At 38.7% G+C, this 25229-nt stretch overlaps 1 long non-coding RNA gene across 2 annotated transcripts; it reads right to left on the minus strand.

Moving 5' to 3' along the window:
- Positions 1-10420: 10420 nt before the first annotated feature.
- On the minus strand, positions 10421-15727 carry LOC107763485 (uncharacterized). 2 transcript variants are annotated; one of them, XR_001643030.2, is made up of 3 exons: positions 14938-15721; positions 12632-12776; positions 10421-10935 (listed from the first exon to the last, which is right to left on the minus strand). It is a non-coding gene; the product is annotated as an uncharacterized LOC107763485 (long non-coding RNA). The 2 variants fall into 2 exon arrangements; XR_012694338.1 differs by lacking the exon at positions 10421-10935 and having other exon boundaries at positions 12153-12776; positions 14938-15727.
- Positions 15728-25229: the final 9502 nt, after the last annotated feature.

The following is a 25229-nucleotide window of genomic DNA, read 5'->3' on the forward strand; positions in this document are numbered from 1 at the left end:
CCCAATGGACACTATCATGTTATGTTCATTACTTGGAGAAAATATGCCAATATGTTGATCATTATTGTGTAAGTGGTCGAATCTGGAGGGGAAAAGGGCTAACTTTATTTGTTTGCAGAAAATGAAGCACGAAGTCCCCAAGTTCTGCATGGTCCAAAACATCCCACCTCTGCTACTTGAATGGTGAAAAAATCTCACGCCTTGCGACAAGAATCAAGTAAGAAGGGTACTTGGTGACTTGCCATCTTTGCTTGACATCCGACCAAATAGGGCATTAATTGAGGCCGCCACCATGTTCTGGGATGAGAAAAGTGTTGTCTTCCGCTTTGTTGACACAGAAATGACTCCTCTCCTGGAAGAAATAGGTGGCTTCGCTAAGTTTCCTTGGGATAGTCCAGGATTATTAGTGCTAGAAAATCGCACCCCTCACGGTTTTCTAAAAATGGTAGGTTTCAAGAAAAATGATGAGTTGCTTTGTTTGAAGAAATCATACATCCCATTTGAATTCTTTTATGAGATTTATGGGCATAGTAAGTCGTATCGTCTTCATCATGAGAAACTCGCCATTACTTCTTTGGGTTGGATGCGCCGTCGAGTTTATGTGTTCATCGTCTGCCTCTTGGGGTTGTTGATATTTCCAATGAAAGGGGGAAGGATTTATACTCGTTTATCCATGGTCGCCAGAACTTTAATGGAAAACATCGAGGGACAAACTTATACTACCATCCCCATGATTTTAGTCAAAATGTATTGCACTCTAGATCGGCGTAAGAAGGGATTCGGGCACTTAGAAGGTTGTAATTTGTTATTGCAAGTTTGGATGTTGGAACACTTTCAGAGGGGAGAATATCGTCAAGAGCTTTTGCAACGACCGTTGAATGACTACATAGCTTACCATCACCCAAGGAAAATGACATTTATCCCAGACAGGTTTGCACAGCCTGGAAATGTTGTAAGTTGGGTGAGTTTCTTCAGCAATTTGACAGACGAGCAGGTATATTGGATGTTTAAATGGTTTCCTAGCAGTGAGTTCATCATCAGGTCAAGGGAGACTACTCATCTGGTACTGATCGAGTTGAGGGGCATCTATCTTTATGCTCCTATAAGGGTATTGAGACAAGAATGAAGAAAATAGGTTATACCTAGGGTATCCAACATAGTCCAATACAAAGCAAATTTCAAAGGGGACGTCATTCCGTTCAAGTTCGAGGCACAACATATGTGGAATCAGAAGATAATTGTGGAAAAAGAAACAATAGAGCCAGACAGGTATCATGCCGGCCATGTGTAATTCTACCCATCATGGTTGGTATATGATATAACAGGAGACGTCAAGATGGGAATCAATCTAAAAAACAGGACCATAGATGATGTTGTTGAAGCAAAGGTCAAGTATAGGAGGCTACGCAAGAGGATTTTCGAGTCTGAGGCTAGACATCTGGAACAACACAAAGTAGATATGGAAGCAATCAACGAATGGAAGGAAATTGCCACTAAGTCAACAGAGAGATTGGAATATTTGGAACAAGGATTGATGGAGCTTGAGGGGAAGATGAGAAAGAGGCTTTCAAATTGTCAAAACATGGATGGCAATGAAGGAGGGCATCTAGCAAAGGCTTACCAATTATTGGATATGCGCGATCTAGGGAATCTGATTGATGGAGCCATGAGAGCCAAGCACGGAGAAGGTCCTTCGAGGCCAAGTAGATTAGAACATGATGCTTTTGTCACTATTTTCTAGCTGAGTTTTAGATTTCGACTAATAAGGCCAAGTGCCATTAGTAACTTTATCATTATTGTCGATTTAATAAGGGTTTGATTCATTTTTGCATTAATAAAATAACGCAATTATTGGCATCAATTTTTCTCCAATTCTATGTGTCGCTTAGGCCTATCTCGGGCACAACGAGGTCCCCTAAATTAGGACACGTATTTATTACCTGATTTTGCAAAGCATGTTTAATATTGCAAGCATCCCTTCAATACCCCTTACTAACTTGGTTACCTTTTTGTTTTTCTTTCTTTTGATTATTCCCATTCCCCAAGGTTGGTTCGTGTATACTGGCATCATCCGCATATCACACTAGATTTAGAGATCCTCCACCTCCTCCTCCACCAAGTAATCCTAAAGGCAAAAGTAAAGGGAAAGAAAAAATGGATGATTTGAGCGATATCAGGAAAGACAACGCTACTATGGCAGAAAATGCCGAAACCTCAGATGGCCGAAGTACTCCGGCCAAGAATGAATTGGTCTTACGTCTAGAACAGAAAATCCTAGAGTTACAAGAAGAACTTGAGCAGGTCCAGAACTTGGAAAATCTTTCTCTCACCCTCAATGTCCCTGAAATTAACCAACAAAATCCTACTACCCAAAACCCAATACCACACCAAAACACACAGAACCAAAAGCCACCTCCAAATCCTCCTACACCACATCAATACCCTGTACCTCCTCAGAACCTTAACCCTCCGCTAGTACCTATTCCTCAACAACACCACCATCACCCAACTCAATACCCGCAAACCACCACTTATCACATGCCCCAGAATGCACCACAACCTACTCCTGATCCTCAAAACTAAACTGACGACACCCTTATGCCCACATTCTCGGAGTTCATCAAAGCAATCCCATATATATGGAAACCTTACCCTATACCCACAACAAACCCAATACATACATACCTGAATCAATCGAGAAAGATCTGCTCATCAAGAACATGGTGGAGGAACTCAAGAAGCTTGCTAGTAGAGTTAAAAATATTGAAGGTGGTAAAGGCATTGAAGGTTTGAACTATGAGGACTTGTGCATTCAGCCAGATGTGGAATTGCTGGAGAGTTACAAACCTCCCAAGTTCGAAATGTTTGATGGAACTGGTGATCCAAAAGTACATCTAAGGACATGTTGTGACAAACTTGTAGGAGTGGGCAAAGATGAACAAATTTGTATGAAGTTGTTCATGAGAAGCCTCACAGGAGATGCTTTGTCTTGGTATATCAGTCAGGACCCAAAAAAATGGGTTAGTTGGGTAAGTATGGTGTCAGACTTCATGGATAGATTCAAGTTCAACACAGAAAATACACCAGACATTTTCTACATTCAAAATAACAAGAAAAAACCAACAGAAACCTCCGCGAGTATGCTACTCGGTGGAGGTCTGAAGCTGTGAAAGTCTTGAAGAAGAACAAATGAATAAGTTCTTCGTTAGATCTCAAGACCCGCAGTACTATGAAAGGCTGATGGTTATTGAAAACCATAAATTTTCTAAGATCATCAAGCTAGGAGAAAGAATAGAAGAAGGGATTTAGAGTGGAATAGTGACGAATTTCGAAGCACTACAAGCCACAAATAAAGCCTTGCAATTGGGAGGTACCTCAAAGGAGAAAGAACTGGGTGCTGTAATTATGGCCCAGGGTCCTAAGTCTCCTCTTACATACCAAACACCTCCATCTACATACCAAAGGCATCCACCCATATACCAGCCTTCACCCCTAGATACCAACAACATGCTACCACTTACTATGCATATAACACCCAACCTGCATATTATCACTCACCACCACCTGCCCGCCAAAAATTACCAAAAACCACGTTCAAACATCATCCGCAGACCACCTAGACAATACACTCCAATTGCTAAACCTATGGACTAACTATATAAGAGACTGAAGGTTGTTGGTTATGTCACTCCTATTCCTGCCATTGCTATAGAAAATTCTTCTTAGTGGATTAATCCAAACATGACATGTGCCTATCATTCAGGAATGAAGGGCCATACCATTGATGAGTGTCGAACACTGAAGGACAAGATTTAGACATTAATCAACACCAAGGTCATACAGGCAAAGGAAGATGCACCGATTGTTCATAGCAATCGTCTCCTAGACCATATAGGTGAGGGAGTAAACGTGATAGAGACTGATGAGGAATGGGATTCGGAGGGGTTAATTGGACTCATTCGAGAGGGAGATGATCCTAAAACATCTCTGTTCACCCTCACACCCGTTATGGTACAAACCCAAGCACTATTTGAAGTCGAGATAGCCATGGCCTTCACTCTGATGGTAGCTTCCACGCCATCTTACAAGTCTGACGCAATCCCGTAGGATTATGTTGTGGAAGCAAGGAGAAAAGTAAAAGCAAAAAGGGAGGAAACAGGTGCGACACATGGCATGACTAGAAATAGCAGGGTTTATACACCTGAGCACCTGGGAGGAACAAGAAAAGAAGTTGCATCTAAGCCACCTGTTGTTGAGACAGGACCTGATGACCTTTGGAGAAAAAGTACAAGCGAGAGAATACTCTATGGTTGACCATTTGAACAAAACTCCCGCTCAAATATCCATCTTGTCACTGCTGCAAAACTCTGACACACAGAGGAATGCCTTGATGAAAGTACTGAGTGAAGCTTATGTACCCACCAAAAGCACTAGTGGGGAGATGGCCAATATGGTCGGGAAGGTATTGGAAAGACACAAAATCACCTTTCACGAGGATGAATTACCACTAGAAGGACTAAGTCACAACAGGGAAGTACATATCACAATGCAATTTGAGGATAAGTTCATCGCCAAAGTCCTAATAGATAGGGGTTCAAGTATCAATATATGCCCACTGACTACTCTAAAAAGGTTGGGTAAAGGTCTGCACGAGATACGAGCAGGAAGCATGAATGTGAAAGCGTTTGATGGATCTCAAAGAGCCACCATCGGAGAAATCAACATCAGCCTACAGATGGGCCCAACCTGGTTTGATGTTGAGTTCCAAGTGTTGGATATATCTGCTACCTATAATCTATTGTTAGGACGACCGTAGATACATGCCACTGGGATAGTGGATTCTACTGTACATCAGGCTGTAAAGTTCGAATGGAACCATCAAGAGGTGATCATTCATGGGGATGGAAGTAATCCTATCTACACCAATCAGACCATTCCAGTCATCGAGAACAGGAAGAAGCTGGGTGGAGAAACATACCATCGCACTGAGTGCATCAACGCAATTGAAAAAGACAAATTGTGGAGCAGCAAGACAGAAAGCATACTGCTATGGACAGGGTAGAACCTGGCAAAGGTCTCGGCAAAAATCTCCAAGGGATCACCAAACCAGTACAACCGAAGCATCATGGTACAATGTTCGGGCTTGGGTATGAATATACTTGCCAAGAATACCAGGATTGGTCGCCTCCATGGCGTGGTCCTTCTTATCTGCTGGAACAACTGATACCACATTTGCACCAGACATTTCATCAAGCTAACATGGTGTGGGGATTTGAGGAAGATGAAGTCTTAATTGGCATGAGGAAGCTATTTCTGGATAAAGAAGATATGGAATGCAATGTTATAGTTGAGGAGGAGGAAGACCTTACCATTCAAATCGTAGAGAAAGGAGTTGTTCTCAAGAACTAGACTGCTGCACCATCCCGGGCCCGTCGAGCTTCCGGGTAGCCTGGCCAATTGGCATCAATTATTTTAAAATAGTTTTGAGTATTTAAGACATTTTCAGTATTTTGTTTTGAAATAATTGCTCGAGTCATCGATCCGTACTTGTTGATGTTTTCGAGATTTTATCAATGCATTGCTATTTTTCGTATTTATTATTATTCTTTACATTTTCTCTTTACAACATTATTATTACCTATCCGGATGAACCTACGACTGTGACATGTAATGAGACAACGCAACATAAGGATAGTGATTTAGAGGATCTAGAAGATGATATAATACCCGAGGAAATCTTTAGAGAAGTGGAAAACTTTGAAAACAAACCTAAGTCTAATTTGGACGAAACTGAGACAGTTAACTTAGGAGATTCCGAAACGGTCAAGGAAACACGCATAAGCATTTACCTGTCACGATCAAAGAATGAAGAGTATGTCAGATTCCTAAAAGAGTATGAGAATGTCTTTTCATGGTCATACGATGATATGACTGGTTTGAGCACATCCATAGTGGCTCACAAGTTGTCCACCAATCCCACGTGCCCACAGGTAAAGCAGAAGCTCATAAAGTTTAAGCCGGATATGAGTTTAAAGATAAAAGGGGAAATTACTAAGAAAATCAAATCCAAGGTTCTTAGAGTGGTTGAGTATCCGACTTGGTTGGCCAACATCGTGCCGGTTCCGAAGAAAGATGGGAAGGTCAGGGTGTGTGTCGACTATCGAGATTTAAACAGAGCAAGTCCCAAAGATGATTTCCCGTTACCCAACATACACATACTGATCGACAACTGTGTCAAGCATGAGCTCCAATCCTTTGTGAATTGCTTCGCGGGATATCATCTGATCTGGATGGATGAAGCAGACACCAAAAAGACAGCCTTTATCACACCGTGGGGAATGTACTGCAACAAAATAATGTTGTTTGGTTTAGAGAATGCTACGGCCACTTACATGAGAGCCATGACAACCATTTTCCACGACATGATACACAAGGAAATAGAGGTGTACGTGGATGACGTTATCATCAAATCCAAAAGGAGTACAGATCACATAGCGGACTTGAGGAAATTCTTTGATCGGCTTCGAAGGTACAATCTGAAACTGAATCCTACAAAGTGTGCCTCGGAGTCCCTGCTGGAAAATTGTTAGGATTTGTCGTCAGCCGCCAAGGGATTGAATTAGACCCATCAAAAGTCAAATCTTTCCAGGACATGCCACCTCCAAAGAATAAGAAAGACGTGATGAGCTTTTTAGGGCGTCTCAATTATATTAGCCATTTCATAACACAATCAACCGTGATATGTGAGCCGATCTTCATAATGCTGAGCAAAGATGCTGCAACAAGTTGGACTGCAGAATGCCAGAAGGCCTTCGAAAAAATCAAGGAGTATTTATCCAAACCACCCATTCTGGTCCCACCAGAACCAGGAAGACCTCTGCTGCTTTATTTGTCCATATCGGACAGAGCGTTTGGTTGTGTTCTGGGACAACATGATAAGATTGGAAGAAAGGAGTAGGCGATATACTATCTGAGCAGTAAATTCACACCTTACGAAGCTTGATACTCTTTGCTGCAATGCACTTGATGTGCTTTGACATGGATAGATTAGAAGTTGATGCATTATTTTTGTGCATACACTACATATTTCATATCAAGGATGGACCCGCTAAAATACATTTTCCATAAACCCATTCCTGCGTGTAAGCTAGCAAAACGGCAAATATTGCTGAGTGAGTTCAACATCGTCTACGTAACTCAGAAGGCAATCAAAGGACAAGCATTGGCAAATCATCTGGAAGAAAATCCCGTAGATGGAGAATACGAACCATTGAAAACATATTTTCCTGATGAAGAGGTATCGTTTGTAGGAGAAGATATCACTAAGGCATACAATGGTTGGAGAATGTTCTTCGACGGAGCTGCAAACTTCAAAGGAGTGGGTATCAGAGCTATCTTAGTATCAGAAACCAACCAACACTATCCGATGTTCGCAAAACTCAGGTTTCCATGCACCAACAATATGGCAGAATATGAGGCTTGCATCTTGGGACTCAGGTTGGCTATTGACATAAATGTTCAGAAATTGCTGGTAATTGGAGATTCCGATCTTTTGGTGCTCTAGGTTTTAGGAGAATGGCTACCAAAAACACCCGAATATTGCCTTATTTGCACTGTGTGCAAGAGCTGATCAAGAGGTTTACAAAGATAGAATTCAAACATGTTCCGAGGGTTCAGAATGAGTTCGCAGATGCATTGGCCACTTTATCATCCATGATACAACACCCAGACAAGAATTTCATCGATCTTATCCCAATAGGAATTCATAAGCATCCAACTTATTGTGCACATATTGAACAACAGAGTGATGGAAATCCATGGTTTCATGACATCAAGGAAGATTTGGCTAAGTGAGAGTATCCAGAGCACGCAACCCATAGTCAGAAGCGCACATTTCGAAGGTTAGCCAACCATTTCTTTCAAAGCAGAGGAATTCTGTATATAAGGACTCATAACCTAGGGTTACTACTATGTGTCGATGCCAAGGAAGCATCCAAATTGCTCGAAGAAATACATGCTGGAACTTGTGGACCGCACATGAATGGCTTCATCTTAGCCAAGAAAATACTAAGAGCTCGGTATTTCTGGATGACTATGGAAACAGACTGTATCAAGTATGTTCAGAAGTGTCACCAGTGCCAGATACATGTTGATATGATACGAGTACCACTCAATGAACTCAATGCGACAAGTTCACCTTAGCTTTTCTCGGCTTGGGGTGTGGATGTCATCGGTCCAATTGAACCCGCTGCTTCAAATGGGCATAGGTTCATTCTGGTGGCCATAGACTATTTCACAAAATGGGTCGAAGCCGCATCTTACAAAAATATAACTAAGGAGGTCATCGCAGATTTTGTTCAAGATCGCATTATTTGTCGGTTCGGAGTACCAGAGTCAATCATCACCGACAATGCCGTCAATCTCAATAGTGACCTAATGAAGGCCCTGTGTGAAAATTTCAAGATCAAGCATAAGAATTCCACAACATACAGGTTGGAAATGAGCAGAGCTATCGAAGACTCCAACAAGAACATCAAGAAGATACTGAGGAAAATGGCAGATAATTACAAATAATGACACGAGAAACTTCCATTTGCTCTACTTAGGTATCGTACCACGGTTCGCACATCAACTGGGGCAGCTCCCTACCTATTAGTTTATGGTACTGAAGCGGTCATTCCTGCCGAACTAGAAATCCCTTCTTTAAGAATTATACAAGAAGCTAAGCTCAGCGACACAGAGTGGGTACAAAGCCGATACGAGAAACTAGCTCTCATAGGTGGAAAGAGAATGAATGTGGTATGTCACAGTCAACTCTACCATAATAGAATGGCAAGAGCTTTAAACAAAAAGGTCAGACCAAGGCAATTCACACCGATGCAGTTGGTGCTAAAGCGGATCTTCCCACATGAGGATGAATCCAAGGGGAAGTTCTCACCCAACTGGCAAGGTCCCTACATGGTTCATCGGGTACTAACAGGAGGGGCACTCATACTTGTAGAAATGGACAGAGAGATTTGGCCAAAACCTATCAACGCAGACGCAGTCAAGAGATATTATGTTTAGGATTGTTTACATTTCTTCACTTGATGTAATTGAACTATGCTTGACCTGATTCCCGTTTAAGAGGGGATACGTAGGCAGCCCTGTGGGTTCGGTCACATCTTAATAAAATCTTCATTTTCCCCATGATAAAAAATTGGGGCAAGATTGCAAGTTCAACCAACTTTGTCATATGTGGAACAACCAAAAGTATTGCATTTAAACGAGGGTAGAATTTTGAGGGGGACCCTTAAAATTCTAAGGCAAGGAGGTTGCAATGTCTCTAAAATGTGTCACAATCACTGGTTCATCTAAATTATTTGATATCACATATGACTACATTTCAAATAACTATATTTTGAATATAACTTGTCAAATGCATACATATTTTTGAAAACTTCATTTCTATGACAGTCACACGTTATCCAGGGTAATTCAAATAGGATCTCAAGACGAGAGCGAAGGCAAAACAAAAGTCAAGAGCACGAACCAACCTTCCACCTCACAAAACTCACGATTTTTCTTTGGATACAGGCACGATAAGACAACAATATCTGCAAATACATCAAATCACTACCTTCATGACGACAAGTTACCAAGCGCAAACACCTCCAGCTAAGAAATACCTTACTTTCTCACGGTCACTCACCGTTTTCTTGCATAAGGCTAAACATTGCTTTTCCTTGCATGAGACTAAGCATTGTCTCCTTTTCTTGCATGAGGTTAAGCACTGTCTCCCTAATTGCATGTGTGTTGTGGCCAAACGCACACGTAAGTATACGCGGTTGCCAAGTAATAAAGTGACTAAAAGTCATATGTCGAACCTACAAGGACTTGTGATTAACTATTATCTAAATTAGACTATCCTAAGTATCTAACAAGAATTAAACCTAGAAATATTTGATTCTAATCTAATTAAAATAAAAAGAAAACAAATAATGAACTCTGAACAAAGGAAGAGCAACTTTTTATGTTATCAATGTGATGAAAATGATCTAGAGTTATGGGCTATCTAACAATCATATTGTATTCTTCAATTGAATTGACTAATTAATTTATTTGGTTTATTGGTTGACAGGGTTAATATTGCTCATAAGAATCTGTCGAGTTCTTACTCGCCTATTCAAGCTAACCTAACGCCTATATATCTATGGAGTTAGAATCAACAAGAATGCATTTATAATTATTGTAAATCAACCAAGCAAGGAAATTAGGTATATGACTATCCTAACCGCGAATCCGTTCCCCAATGCCCAAGTTCAAGAACATGCTCTACTAAATCCTATATGCAATCTAGAATTCCCACTTTCGAGTTCAATTCTAGATTCGTAGATAGTATCCAATTGGTGATCCATCAATCAAATAATTAAGCGCATGATTGAATAAATAAACCAATATAATAAACTAAAAAATTAAAATCAATATCCGAATAACAATAGTCATGAAAGAACCACAACCCTAGAACGTGAAGTTTAGCTCCACATAGACATGGTAGCCAAACAACAAATCATACAAAGAAACATAAAAATTACAAAGTTTGGTGGAAGAAAAGATGAAACTCGTCCTTCACGGAAGCTTCTTGCTCTCCCTAGGTTGAATCCCTTTCAAAGTGGCGTTTTAGGTCTATTTATATGTGTAGGAAAAGACCTACACGTATAGGTCAAGTCCTAGTCAAACCAGGAGACGAAATAAATCTTCAAAACTCGGAATGGATCTCGCCCCAGGCCTGGCGTCGCTAGGCATAATGCCTGGTGGACCTGGCCTTTACCTGGCCTCGCTAGGTATAACGCCTACATACAAGCCTGGCTTCTCCAGCTTTCTCCTTTTTACTGTTCTCGGGCACACTTTCAACGTTTAAGTATCCCTTTTGCTCTACTTTCATATCCAATTCACCTACACATAAAATAGACTCCATTACGTGCAAATAAAGGGTAATTTATTATTAAAGCATGTACCAAGAATCTCTAAAATAGACTAAGCACAAGGGTGTAATATCTTCACTTCAAGATTTGACTCACAAGTACCATGCATTATATCACAATTCACTAACTTACTTTGACATAGAGGTCAATGACATTACCTTTCCTTCATGAATCAAGTGCCCTCACACAACAAAAGAGAGTATTCCACACACAATAAAATTTAAGAACAATTAGGAACTCAAGATAAAAAGAATCCACTTACTCTCAGAAATAATATTTATATGCTACAAAAGATGCACCACAGGCTTGCCCATAGTGTAATACTCGACTAATCGAGCTCATTCAGTCTAAGATCAAGTAGGACTTTCATTGGTTGTAATGTAGGTTGCGAGTTGGGTAGGATACATTTGGATATAAGAGTAGATACACCTCCCTAAGCACTTTAATACATATACTTTAACATTCAAATCCCATACTTATGTCAAACCATAACTCCGCCTTCATATCAATGTATATTAACTCCATATTTCTTTGAGCACAATTACATCAAAAGTCACCACTATCATGGAATACTTTCACAGCAATACAACTATATTTTTTTATTTTCTTCTTTTTCAATTCAAGGGGCTCTTACTTTTTTTTTTTCAAAACAGTGCACATTTCTCCTTATTTTATTAGTTCCACTCAAAAGCAAAACCAACTACCCCACACTTTAACTTTTACAAAGTTCATAACAATTCAAGTGCTCATGAGAGGTGAAAAGGTTCAAATAAATGATTAATTCAAACAAATGGGTAAGGCTTGTAATGTGATTTCCAAAGAAACAGGATTACAGGCTCAACGGGGTTAACTACGATACATAGAGCAACAAAACGAAGAATCGAGTAGGCATATTGTGCATTGTCTGGTAAAATACACATAAATTAGACGGATAAAATATACATATCTGGCTCAACAAAGAAACGCCTATATCACTTCCAAGACTGAACAAAACTACTATTTCGCTTTGCAAACACACAAGGCAAGTTCTAGACATCAAATGCAATGCACAGAATACCACAAACCTCACACACGCATGGCACATAACTCACTCAGGATTGGATTCATCAAGACACTCTAGTCAAAGGAGTTGAGCAAAGTTAAGATAATACAATTTAAGGTACTTCTACAAGAGTCAAAAACTGAGCCTAAGCGTCACAACCAAAGTACTCACTATTCTCAAGGCATAACAAAGTCAAGAGATATTGTTTCAACTCAATTCACATCACCATGGCTCCTCTCCTAAAAAAATAAAACTACCTACACCTGGTTCAAACAAGATCCTTGGAAAAGAACCGCAACACAAAGAAAAACCAATGGGGAATTACTACACTACCTACAAAGAAAATTATTTTTTCCTTTTTCTATAGACTTAAATCCCTCAAGAAAACTGTCTAGGATATCTATCATCGGGAAAAGTCCAATTTTTCTACCTTTTTTCGATTTTTTTTCATAACTACTTCGATACTACACAACTATGAAATCACAATTAAGAAGTTAACATTTTTTCTAACATCCTACTACTAATTATTTAGATAATTCTCTCACCCCATACTTAAAAGAGTGCAGTATCCCTAATTCACAAATAAAGCAAAATAATAACAAGGATGGACAAGAAACTCCCTAACAGGCCAAAGGCCGAAGCACTAGTGGCTCATGGGATACTCAGATCACTTCTCCCAAAGATGGTCCTTTCTGCGGGTACCTCACACTAGTTCCAACAGACTAGCTAACTTTTGCGCATCTTATGGCCTTCTTCTTATGCTCATAATCCTACAAAACAAAAGCGACGCTACAAATATATTAGAAAAATAAAATAAACAAAAATAAATAAAAATAAAAGAAAGCAAAATAGTTGGGTTGCCTCCCAACAAGAGCCTAATTTAACGTAGCGGCACAACGTGAACCACTTTCTGCCTCAACCTTGAACTTATGAATTGTACCCCTAATAGGGCATCCAGTCTGTGGATATGCTCCTTTGGTGGGGATACAAAGATAACCAGGCCAAGTAATAAATTTTTCACTCTTCACTTCTCGGCCTTTAGATGAGGAATATAATTTTGGCTTTTTGGCACAATAAATTCAAGAATATAGGCACTCTCATCCTCACCCTTTGACTCCCCTATAGGCTTAGATGACTCTATTTCCATGTCATCATCCAAACACAATGTTGAAAAATGTATGGAATGAGGACCAATACGCCCTAACTCTAGAATTGTATTACTCTTTACATCCTCATATGTACACACACTAGAGTCTTCAAATATAATATTATCTACTTCCTCACATGACTCTAGAACACTCCTCTCAGCATTGGCATCCTCAAGAAAAATATGGTCTAATGCTTGGTATTCTCGTTTTAGCTCCTCAATTTGGTCTAGAAGATTTTTTTCAGTTTCACACAACTCATCATTAAATTGTTGGGTGTTGAACGCACCAACCTTTGAACTCAAATATGCATCCAAGTTGTGGAAAGCCAAGTCAAGATCAACTCTCTCCTTCGATCAACCATTCACCAATTTTGTTAGAAGATAATGCCATTCCTCATATTCCCTTAATCGTGAATGTCACACCTCCTTTTTACCACTCGAGGGCATATGGAAGTTTTTCCAATTAAAGTGACATTAATTGAGATGTGATTAATTAATTTAATTTATCAGAGTCGCCACTTGGAGTAGTTTATTTTGGTGTCCCAAGTCACCGGTTTATTTTAAAAATCCAATTCGGGGAAATTTTGACTTTATTATAAAAGTCTGCAAACCAGAAATTATAGATAAGAAATTTTGTTAACCTGGGAGAAGGTGTTAGACATTTCTGGGTTCCGTGGTTCTAGCACGGGCGCTTAGAATTTATACTTGGATCAAATTATTTAATTACTCATTTTTAAGACCTACGTGCATTTAAATTTTACCTCTTTTAATTGCTTGATTTATTCGTAATTAAAGAATTAAGTCACGCGTTCATTTCGTTTGGCGCATCAAAATTCATGTCACACATCTGTGTCCATAATTAATCACGCTTTATTAATTATTAAGAAAGTTTGGTTGAAGTTACGCGAACGCATCCCTCGATTTATTTTTAGAACGAAATTCATAATTATGTTACGCGAACGTATACATAATCACAGTAATAAACTAAGTCGCGCCTAAAGCAAACTACGAATGTTCGTTCTTTAAATCGTAATCATGTCACGCGAATGTGTATATAATCACAATACATTATAACATTCTAAAATCCAAACTTCTCTACCTAATGCAGCCTTTTAATAGATCATAATCTCCACTAAGCAATTAAAAATTCCCAAACATAAGTCAAGCTAAATGGTGTTTGAACGTAGCAATTTAAGAAGCAACTTTAGTTTTCTAACAAATACTTCAAAAATCTATCCTATATACACATATTTAAACATGGCTCATACATAAATAAGATAGATAAGCAAGCAGGTACGACCACTAAATAAGAAAAGAAGTTGGAACGAAATCATACATGATAAAGAAACATGGCATTCCAACAACAAACCTTTTGAACTTTCAAGAATAACAGTAATGATCCTATTTTGTAAAATGAAAAGTATCTTATCTAGTGAAACATGAATCCCTACCATTTTGTCATAGTTCCACAAGCCCAAAAGCAATTTCTTTTCACCACTGTATTATAACCAATTTTCCCCCAAAGACCATATATAGAATAAGACCAGATGTCCCTCTAAAATTGTTTTGCATGTTCTTCCAGGTTAAAAACTATGTCCTAATAATGAGAGCTTATCTTATGCGCTAAAAAGAAGAAGAAAGAATTGAAACTACACTTGAAGACATATCAGAATGGGCAATGAATGTAAAACATACAGTTTCCATGAATGGAGCATCCAAAAGATCAATATCCAACACTACTATCGTAAGATTCAAAAACCAAACAAAATAATATAGAGATGGACCTTCAATAGCCGTAGCTTCAATTCAATTAATAAACTTTCCAGCTTGGTTTATACAACGGGCAAATGGTTATTCCGAAAATGCTAAAGGGTCGAAATCACTACTGGAGCTCGAACAGTAAACCGACAGCACCGAAACCTCGAACACAACCTCACGTTTCAACCTTTTATACCTTTTATAACTCGACTAAAATGAAGAGACAAAACCGGCATCCTGCTGATTTTTAAAAGCTGGCTTACAGGTTTTTTTGTTGTGGATTTTTAATTGATTTTGGGAGGGGTTTTGAAGTGGTTTTGGAGCTGAACTTGCTGCATTTTTAGCTGATTTCCGCAAGTCTTTGGCTCGTTTTGGGGGTGGATTTGAGCTCGTCTCTGGGCTGTATAGATGGCGTTTTCTGAGCAGAAAACAGAGCTGATTTGGGGGTGATTTGAGGTGGTGTTTTGGAAGGTTTTTTAGGTGATTAAAGGCTGAGTTTTAGGACTGTTTTGATGGGGATTTCGGGGTTGTTTTGCAGCGGAACTGGCAGCGATTTTAGCTTGGATTCGTCATCTTTATTGGGCCGGTTTTAGGACCAATGTTTTGGAGCTAAAATGGGGCAGCTTTGGGCAATTTTTCACATGGCTCTCATGGTGTTTTGTGTCTTTTCCATATCTCTTTGATTTTGAGGGATAGAGGATGAGGAAAATCTGAAGGAGGAGAGAGGCGAATTGGGTCCTCTTGTGTTGATGGGTGATGAAGATGAAGTCCGGGGGGAGGGGGGGTTCGATTTTTATGAAAATGGCGGATTCACTCTTGCTTAGGGATCTAAGGTCTATATTGATTTTTAGGGGTTAGCATTATTTTATCGGGGTAGGATTTAGGTTAGGTCAAATGGAGAATGGGTATGAGCTGAATATTTTGGGCTTGAAGGGATTTGGGTCATGAATTTGGGCTAATTAACTTTGGAGTAGGAAGACTAAATCAATTTTTTTTTTCATTTTTCTTTTTCTTTGATTTTAAAAATCTAATAAAATCCTAAATCAATCTAATTTGTAACAATTAAAATGTTTTATCTATTAAAACAACTAATTAACTTAAAACTAAATAAAAATACTACAATCTAAAGACTAAAAGCTAAATATATAATAATGACCATTTTTGTGATTTTTTCATAATAAAATTAATTCCTACATGCAAATTGGACCTTAGATGACATTAAATTAAAAGGTGATATTTTTTATGATTTTTCTATGATTTTAAAATATTAAAAATGTATGAAATGCAACTAAATAAGAAAAAACTTCTAAAATCCCTTAAAAATCATTTTTTGTTTATTTTTAGGAGTCATTTTCATGTAGGGCAAAAATTAGGTGCTCACAGCTGCACCACTTTGCTCGGAAACATGAAGAGTTTTTGGGCAAAGATAAAGTGAGCAATTACGAGCAATTTTTGCCCGTTTAAAACTCCATTTGGAAGAATTTTGAGAAAGTTTGACCTAACCTTGCTTCGGAGGTTTCCTACATATCCTTGGCTATAAAGGAATCAGGTCGGTGTAGCTCTAGAATGATGATGAAGTGATGAGTTTGAGAGTCGAGTGAGGTTCCGTCAAGGCTCCAGTCCGCGGTCCTGTTATTACATCAAAATCAAAATAAAAAAAACTAACTAAACCTATCAGCTACGAGTTACAAAATTCCTATTTATAAATCTTCTGAAGCTTGATCTTGAGTCTTGGCTGGTTCTTCCTGCAGACTCCGATCTAAATCTTGATGCTCGTTAGCTGCGAACGCTGGTTCATTTTTCTTTAGCTCTTCGGATCAAGGTGGGACATGTAAGGCTTGTGACTTCAATCATATCTTGGGCAGTCCGCATCTTTTCTCCGCTTCTGCAATTAGAGTTCAACTTCTTTTCTTGTTCTTCCTTTCTTTTATTTGGGTTTAGACTTCTTCTTTTGGTCATCTCAAACCTTGTGCCTCATGGTGGAAACCTGTTCAGGTACCAAAGCAAACAAACGAATGAAATTTTCTGCCCCAAATTTCACTAGGAAAATTTCATGAGTTATTTGTAACAAAAATCTAAACTATTTCTTTATTGAAAGCAACAAAATCAGGATTGTGTATCCTTGGGTAAAAGAGATTTGGGAGTGGAGCCCTATATTTATAATGAAATCAACTAGGGAGTGGAGACTCTATGTTGGAAAAGAGACTAGGGAGTGAAGACCCTATATCTAAACTAAAATCAACTAGGGAGCGGAGACCCTATGTTGGAAAAGTAACTAGGGAGTGGAGACCCTATATTTAAAATAACTTCAAGTAGGGAGTGAAGACCCTATGTTGGAAAAGTGACTAGAGAGTGGAGACCCTATATCTAAAATAACTTTAACTCAACTAGGGAGTGGAGACCCTATGTTGGAAAAATGATTAGGGAGTGGAGACCTTATGTCTAAAATAACTTTAACTAGGGAGTGGAGACCCTATGTTGGAAAAGAGACTAGGGAGTGGAGACCCTATGTCCAAAGTAACATCAACTAGGGAGTGGAGACCCTATGTTAGAAAAGTGGCTAGGGAGTGGAGACCCTATGTCTAAAATAATTTCAACTAGGGAGTGGAGACCCTATTTTGGAAAGGTGACTAGGGAGTGGAGACCCTATGTATAAAATAAATTCAACTAGGGAGTGGAGTCCCTATGTTGGAAAAGCAGACTAGGGAGTGGAGACCCTATGTCTAAAGTAAATTCAACTAGGGAGTGGAGACCCTATGTTGGAAATGTAGACTAGGGAGTAGAGACCCTATGTTGGAAAAGCAAACTAGGGTGTGGAGACCCTATGTCTAAAATAAATTCAACTAGGGAGTGGAAACCCTATGTCTAAAATAACTTCAACTAGGGAGTGGAAACACAATGCTGGAAAAGTGACTAGGGAGTGGAGACCCTATGTCTAAAGTAAATTCAACTAGGGAGTGAAGACCCTATGTTGGAAAAGTGACTAGGGAATGGAGACCCTATGTTGGAAAAGTTACTAGGGAGTGGAGACCCTATGTCTAAAGTAAATTCAACTAGGGAGTGGAGACCCTATGTTGGAAAAGCAGACTAGGGAGTGGAGACCCTATGTCTAAAGTAAATTCAACTAGGGAATGGAGACCCTATGTTGGAAAATTAGACTAGGGAGTCGAGACCCTATGTCTAAAGTAAATTCAACTAGGGAGTCGAGACCCTATGTTGGAAAAGCAGACTAGGGAGTGGAGACCCTATGTCTAAAATAAATTCAACTAGGAAGTGGAGACCCTATGTCTAAAGTAAATTCAACTAGGGAGTGGAGACCCTATGTTGGAAAAGCAGACTAGGGAGTGGAGACCCTATGTCTATGTTTTTGAATTTTTTTCTTTTTTTTATTTAAGAAAAAATTAGTAAGAATGCAGGAAATATTTTGGAAGAGACTTCCTTTTGGATTGATTATTGCTACAAAACTATATCTAGCACTTGCGCAGTTTCTTTTGGAGGCACCTGCTTCTTGCAAGGTTGCTTTGGATTGCACATGTTTCATGTTTTTAAACAAAGAATATTTGTTAGTTTGAAACGGTGGTTGGTTTTGTGGCCTTGATTGTTTTGATCTCGGCCTAACTCTTTCGATGAAAACCTCTATTGCTTGCTGGCTTTCTGGAGATCGATCTTTCTTCTAAACCCAGGGATCTTGACTTTCCAAAATTTCACACGATTGTTCAACCATGTGGGGTTTTGGTTTTTTCATCTTATTTTGCCTTTATGGTCACTTGACTTTGATTTCCTTTCTTTTCAGAAGTTTCTTTTTATTTCAAAGCATCGATCATCATGGCCAATCGAGGCCGACTCGGTATCTTCTTGAATATTGGCTCGTATCAAACAAAAGCCCAATAAATTAATCTTGACATCCTTTCTTTGTCTTTATTTTGGAATAGAGTTAGACCGAAAGGGATTCAAAGAAAAACAAATAATGAAATGGATAATGAATTTAGACAAGAGGTATCCCTTCCGGGGAGAAGAAAGAAGGACTTATCTGGAGTGCATGCGAACTTCAATGAACATGACATGCCTTTTGGACCGGATGCCTGATCTGTGTATACCGTCCGACTCTCAAAAATTCATCACAACTTTTGCCTCAAAATCGAGAAAACTTTCCAGGACTCTGTCGATGCCGATGGCTGTGAGGATCTTCTTTTCGATCAGGGACGCCCTTTGCGGGTTTTCACTAGATGACCACTCTTATTTCTCTTCTCACCATCGTCTTATAGTGCTCTTTGCGAGTTTTCACTAACAAGACTCTCATTTCTAGTTTCTCTGCTTACTGTCGCCTCACGGTGCCCGTGTGAGTTTTCACCAATAAGACTCTCTCATTTCATTTCTCTCATTTTGTTGTATCAAATCCAAGTAACTGTATCCTCCAATTTTGAACATCTTTTACCGATTGATCGAAAGGACTTGAATAGGATTTGGGGTAAAAACAATTTGGATTGAATTACAACTTTGGAACCTTTCAGGTGAAACCATTGCCGAACAATTATAACATCTGCCCCAGTTTCACTTTTTGGGGGGGGGGATTTGGATTTTTATTTTGGTGTGACTGAACCCCAGCGAGAGGCTGTCAACGTATCCTTTTCGGAATCAAGTCGAACGTAGTTCAGGGAAACTTTGTTTTTTATTTTGATTTTGATTTTTTTGATTTTGTTTTGTTTTCTCTTTCTTTTTCCTCTCTTTTTCATTTTTTTGTTTTTCATTTTCTTTGTATTTTCTTCCTTTATTTTTTTTGTGTTCTTCTTCTTTTTCTTCTCTTCTTTTTTTTCATCTCATTTTTTCAATTCAATTTTTTTTCTCTTTTTTTTTTCAATAACATTTTCAGGTTCCAAAGAGGGTAATCAAAGAAGAGTAACCGGCTCAAATAGTTTACAAACGGGTTAATGGTGTTTGGGTAGCGAGAATGAAAGCCTTCATTATCCCAACCGGAGAATATTAATATTGTATGAAGGATCAAACATAGTACCTTTTTGCTGCATTTGCATTGACAGTTGTTACAGGGACATTTCTTTCGATGTGTCCCAAGTACAATGCACACTTTTAGGAGTACTCTTGTTGCAATGTACGAACCTTTCCAAACTGAAGCCAATTTTTCTTTAGCTGTTCTGATTCTTTGTTTTATTTCCTTAGACCTATTTTCATTACAATCTAATTCTTGATTCATTATTCTGAGGTCCGACAGCATTTCACGATCTGGGCATGAAGTCCGTAAGCATGTCATGTTATTGAAATCTGCATTTAACAGAATTAAAAAGACAATAAGGAAAGTGACAAGATTAAGAAAAGAGACATTCCTGGACAATGAAATATTAATTTCGTTTGATTGAATTTTTTTAAATTTTTTATTTTTGATTTTTTTTTCAATTTTTGAAAATAGAAAGGTTACATCGGAAAGTAAAACAATAAAGTAAAACATCCGGATCACACCCTGAGATAATCCGGACGTAGAAAGGATAGCAAGACTGGCTACTAAAACTCCCGTCTGATGGGGAACTTTCATGCTTGGAGGCCATTTTTGTCTTTTCTTCTATTTCGGCAATGTCTGCAATAACCTTCAATGCCGGCTCAAATTCTTCATCTTCACAAATCGTTCCGACTATTGGACCAGTGTTGTGAGCAAGCAACAGATTGTTCATCACATCAGGAGCTTCTTCATCCTGAAAAACGATTCTTTTAGCTTCAATCAAGTCTTCAACTGCCCTTTTAAGGGTCCAACGGTCCTCCGTACTGTGTCCTACTGCCCCAGAGTGGTATTCACATCTAGCATCAGCTCAGTGCGAGAGGGACTCGGGGTTTGGCCGGTTTGGGGACACCGGCTGTAATAGATTTAGCCTGATTAGCTTTTGGAACAAGCTTGAATACGATTCACCAATAGTGGTGAACTGATTCTTTCTGAAAGACTCTTTTGGACGAGGATTGTATTGGGGATCATTTGGTTGAGGATTATATGGAAATTAGTAAGGATGGGCATTTCTGGGAGGTGGAGCTCAATTTTGTGAATAATGTTGTGGCCGCGGGTAAGGTTGCACGTTCATCACCACATAGAGAGGTGGTGCCACGGCATAAGCAGCATCATGAAGGGGATAATAGTGTGGTGGGACCAAAGGAGGCACATATGATTGGTTGAATGACCTGTGGGCCCCCCTCGAGCTTGAAGCCATCATGGATCCCTCTTCAACTCCATTGTTATTCATCAAACCCTCTAAACCATTCTGAGCAGCCTGTGATGTGGCCTTAAAAGCAGTATGACTCAAGATTCGACCCGTTTTTAAATCTTTTTTCAACCATTTCCCCAATTTTGATAACCGCAGCGAACGACTTACCCACAACAAACATCATGTTCTGGAGGTAGTCAGCCTCTTGGGCCTGCAGAAAGACCGTGACTATTTCAGTTTTGTCCATTGGAGGCTTTACCGTGGAAGCTTGCTCACGCCATTCGACAGCATATTCGCAGAAGCTTTCCGTGGTTTTCTTTTTCAAATTATACAAGGAGTTTCTGTCGTGAGCGATATCCACATTATATTAGAACTGGCGGACAAAATCTCGAGCCATATCGTCCAACGCATGTCAATGAGTAATTTCTTGATCCGTATACCACTCAGAAGCGATTTCGGTGAGGCTTTCCCCAAAATAAGCCATTAAGAGCTCCTCTTTTCCACCAGCACCCCTTAACTAGTTACAATATCGTCTCAGATGAGCGACCGAGTCTCTGTGCCCGTTGTACTTTTCAAATTTTGGCATCTTGAAGCCAACTGGCAAGTGGACATGGGGAAACATAAAGAGGTCAGAGTATGAGACACTCTTTTGGACACTCAGACCTTGCATGTTTTTCAGGCTTTGTTCTAGTCTCTTCATCTTCCGAGCCATTTCCTCTTGCTCGGGATCTTTAACAACCTTTTATTGCTCCCGCGAGAGATCATATTGCGGAGGTTGAGTGAAATAGTACGGGGTCACATATATTATTTCTGGTTGAAGATGTGGACCCTGAAAGATGAACATTGGAGGCGGTGCCCTTGAAGCCGGTGTCTGGGAGCGAACCACAGAAGGCATGCCAAGATCATTGAACGGCATTGGAGGGTGCCCGCATGGGATGAGTGGGTTGGGAACAAGAGCGTTGGTAACCTCACTTGACATGGAAATCAACTCAGGGAACCCAGAGATTGCACTTGGAGGTTCCCTACCATTAGACCAGGCGTTCCACATTTCCAATATGCGGAGACGCAACATCTTATTCTCTTCAGCAACTGCTGATTCTAGCTACAGAATAGCCAATGTCGGGCTATCCTCAGGACCAATGATTGGTAGATTGCTTGCGAAGGTCATCTGTGCCTTTGGATCTTGTGAAGGAGGGGAGGCTAGACTACCAACAAAATCAACTACCAAAACCTGGCTAGTTTGCACATCAAACAACCTTGTTAGTTTTGAGACGCTTAACAGATAGGAAATCGCACATTTGGATGTAATGCACCTCAACAGTTAAACGTTTCTACCATGTGTTTGAACGGTCACATGTTTCATTCTGGCCTTAACTAACCCTTTTCACTTTGTACCTCTTTTCTTTTATTTTTGTCTCTCTTTAATCACTCTTGATTTGATTTTTTTATATTTCGTTTCTGTCGCTCTTTTATTTTTTGGCACTCTCTTTTCTTTTTTTGTTGGTCACTTTTTATTTCTTGTCACTCCCTTTTTTCGCTCTTTTATTTCTTTTTCACTCAATCAAAAAAGAATTCTTTCTCTTCTTTTTTTCAAATTATTTTTCACTCAGTTTTATTTTATAGCTATGATCGAATCCGATGGGGATTGCCTACGTATCATGACGCCGCATGAATCAGATCTTGCGTAGTTCGGGAAGATCGAGAATGGAGTAAATAAGCTAACTCTTTTTTGTTTACATTTTATAAAAACTCAGACCATGGAGTAAATAAGCTTTTTTTGTTGGAATTTTCGAAAGAAATGCTTTAAAAGAAGAAAAGAAATATATTTTTGTTTGAATTTTGAATTTGATTTTTTCTTTTATTTTTGAATGAAAGACTTCTAAAAATTCATTTGCTTTTGATTTGAACTTTGGGAATTTTAAAAGTAAAAAGAAAATATTTATTTTTTCTTGAATTTTTATTTGTTTTCTCTTTTTCCAAAGAAGAAAGAAAATATTTTTGGCTTTTGGATGTTGCCTCTTATTTTTCGAAAGAGGGACTTTTTAGAAAATGTTTTGGATTTCTGAATTTTTATTTATTTATGAAAGCACTTCTAAAAAAATAAAAATATTTTTGGACTTCATTTTTTTCAATTTTTTTTAAAGAGAGACTTTTAAACAAGGAAAAGATTTTTTTAATTCATTTTTTTAATTTTTGAGAAAAATACTTCAAAATAACGGAAACCCGTATTTTGATTTTTGATTGATTTTTTTACTTTATTTCTTTTTTTCCGTATGAAAGACTTCAGAAAGAAGAAAACTTTTTTTTTAAAAAAAAACTTCTTATTTTTTATTGAATTTTCTAAGGAAAGATTTCTAAAGAAGTAACTACAAGAAAAAAAAATAGATTTTTAAAAATTGGGGCCGGAACCGATGATGTTTGCCTATGTATCTCACATCCAGTGAGAATCAGACCCGCGTAGTTCGGTCAATTTTGACATAATTGAAAAAATGATATTTGACTCACTCTTTTTCAAATACATTTTTATTTATTCTTTTTATTTTTTTTTAAAAAGAAATTTGGCAGAGTTTTGAGGCAATTTTCAAAAATCGGGTTTTCAGAACCGGGTGAATTCTCTATCCTATCTCACTCTTGGTTTTTCTCTTGATTTTCTTTTCCTAGCCAGTCAACATGCAAGCCGAAACAGATAAATATTCATATAGCACGTAGGATGCATCAGGATGGTCGGTTGTTTTGGGTCCACCTATTCTAGACGGACCCAACCCCTTGTGTTGAGTCCCCAAGGTTAAATGCACGTGATGCAAATAAACGTTCCTACTAGGGATCCGGCATGAGGTTACATTATTCTAAGTTTAAACCTGGGGTTGTGTTCTAAACCTGGCTTACCCGAGCGAACAAACTCGAGCCGAAGAGGGGGCAACGTACCGGGAGCACGAAAGTCTGCCCGGCCTTGTTGCTGGCCCAACCCCATTCTATTTGGTATAACTCTAACAGAAAAGTGGGTCACGTGAACGTGAGCACCGTTTTTTAGAAGACTCAGAAGGGAGACGTAAGAAGATATTTAAATACAGTTCAAGTAATATCAAATCGGTAAATGGCAATTAGCACATTAAGTATACAAATACAGTAATATCGACAATAAAGCCAAATAAAATCACATTAACAAGCTCGAATTCTTGAACCCTGAACCAGAGATTCTGGGTTCTTTTTCCTAGTAGAGTCGCCAGAGCTGTCACACCTCCGTTTTACCGCCCGAGGGCATATGGGAGTTTTTCAATTAAAGTGACATTAATCGAGATGGGATTAATTAATTTAATTTATCAGAGTCGCCACTTGGAATAGTTTATTTTGGTATCCCAAGTCACCGGTTTATTTTTAAAATCCCAATTCGAGGAAATTTTGACTTTATTATAAAAGTCTGCAAACTAGAAATTCTAGATAAGGAATTCTGTTAACCCGGGAGAAGGTGTTAGGCATTCTCGGGTTTCGTGGTTCTAGCACGGTCCCTTAGCGATTTATACGTTGCTCAAATTATTTAATTACTCATTTTTAAGACCTACGTGTATTTAACTTTTACCTCTTTTAATTGCTTGATTTATTCGTAATTAAAGAATTAAGTCACGCATATGTGTACTCATTTCGTTTGGCGCGTCAAAATTCATTTCATGCATACATGTCCACAATTAATCACGCTTTATTAATTATTAAGAAAGTTTGGTCGAAGTTGCGCGAACGCATCCCTCGATTTTTTTTAGAACGAAATTCATAATTATGTTACGCGAACGTATACATAATCACGGTAATAAATTAAGTCGCGCCTAAAGCAAACTGCGAATGTTCGTTCTTTAAATCGTAATCATGTCACGCGAACGTGTATATAATCACGATACATTATAACATTCTGAAATCCAAACTTCTCTACCTAACGCAGCCTTTTAATAGATCGTAATCTCCACTAAGCAATTAAACATTCCCACACATATGTCAAGCTAAATGGTGTTTGAATGTAGCAATTTAAGAAGCAACTTTATTTTTCTAACCAATACTTCAAAAATCTATCCTATATACACATATTTAAACATGGCTCATACATGAATAATATAAATAAGCAAAGCAGG

Source organism: Nicotiana tabacum, chromosome 8, assembly GCF_000715075.1.
Source record: "Nicotiana tabacum cultivar K326 chromosome 8, ASM71507v2, whole genome shotgun sequence".
Lineage (NCBI taxonomy): Eukaryota > Viridiplantae > Streptophyta > Magnoliopsida > Solanales > Solanaceae > Nicotiana > Nicotiana tabacum.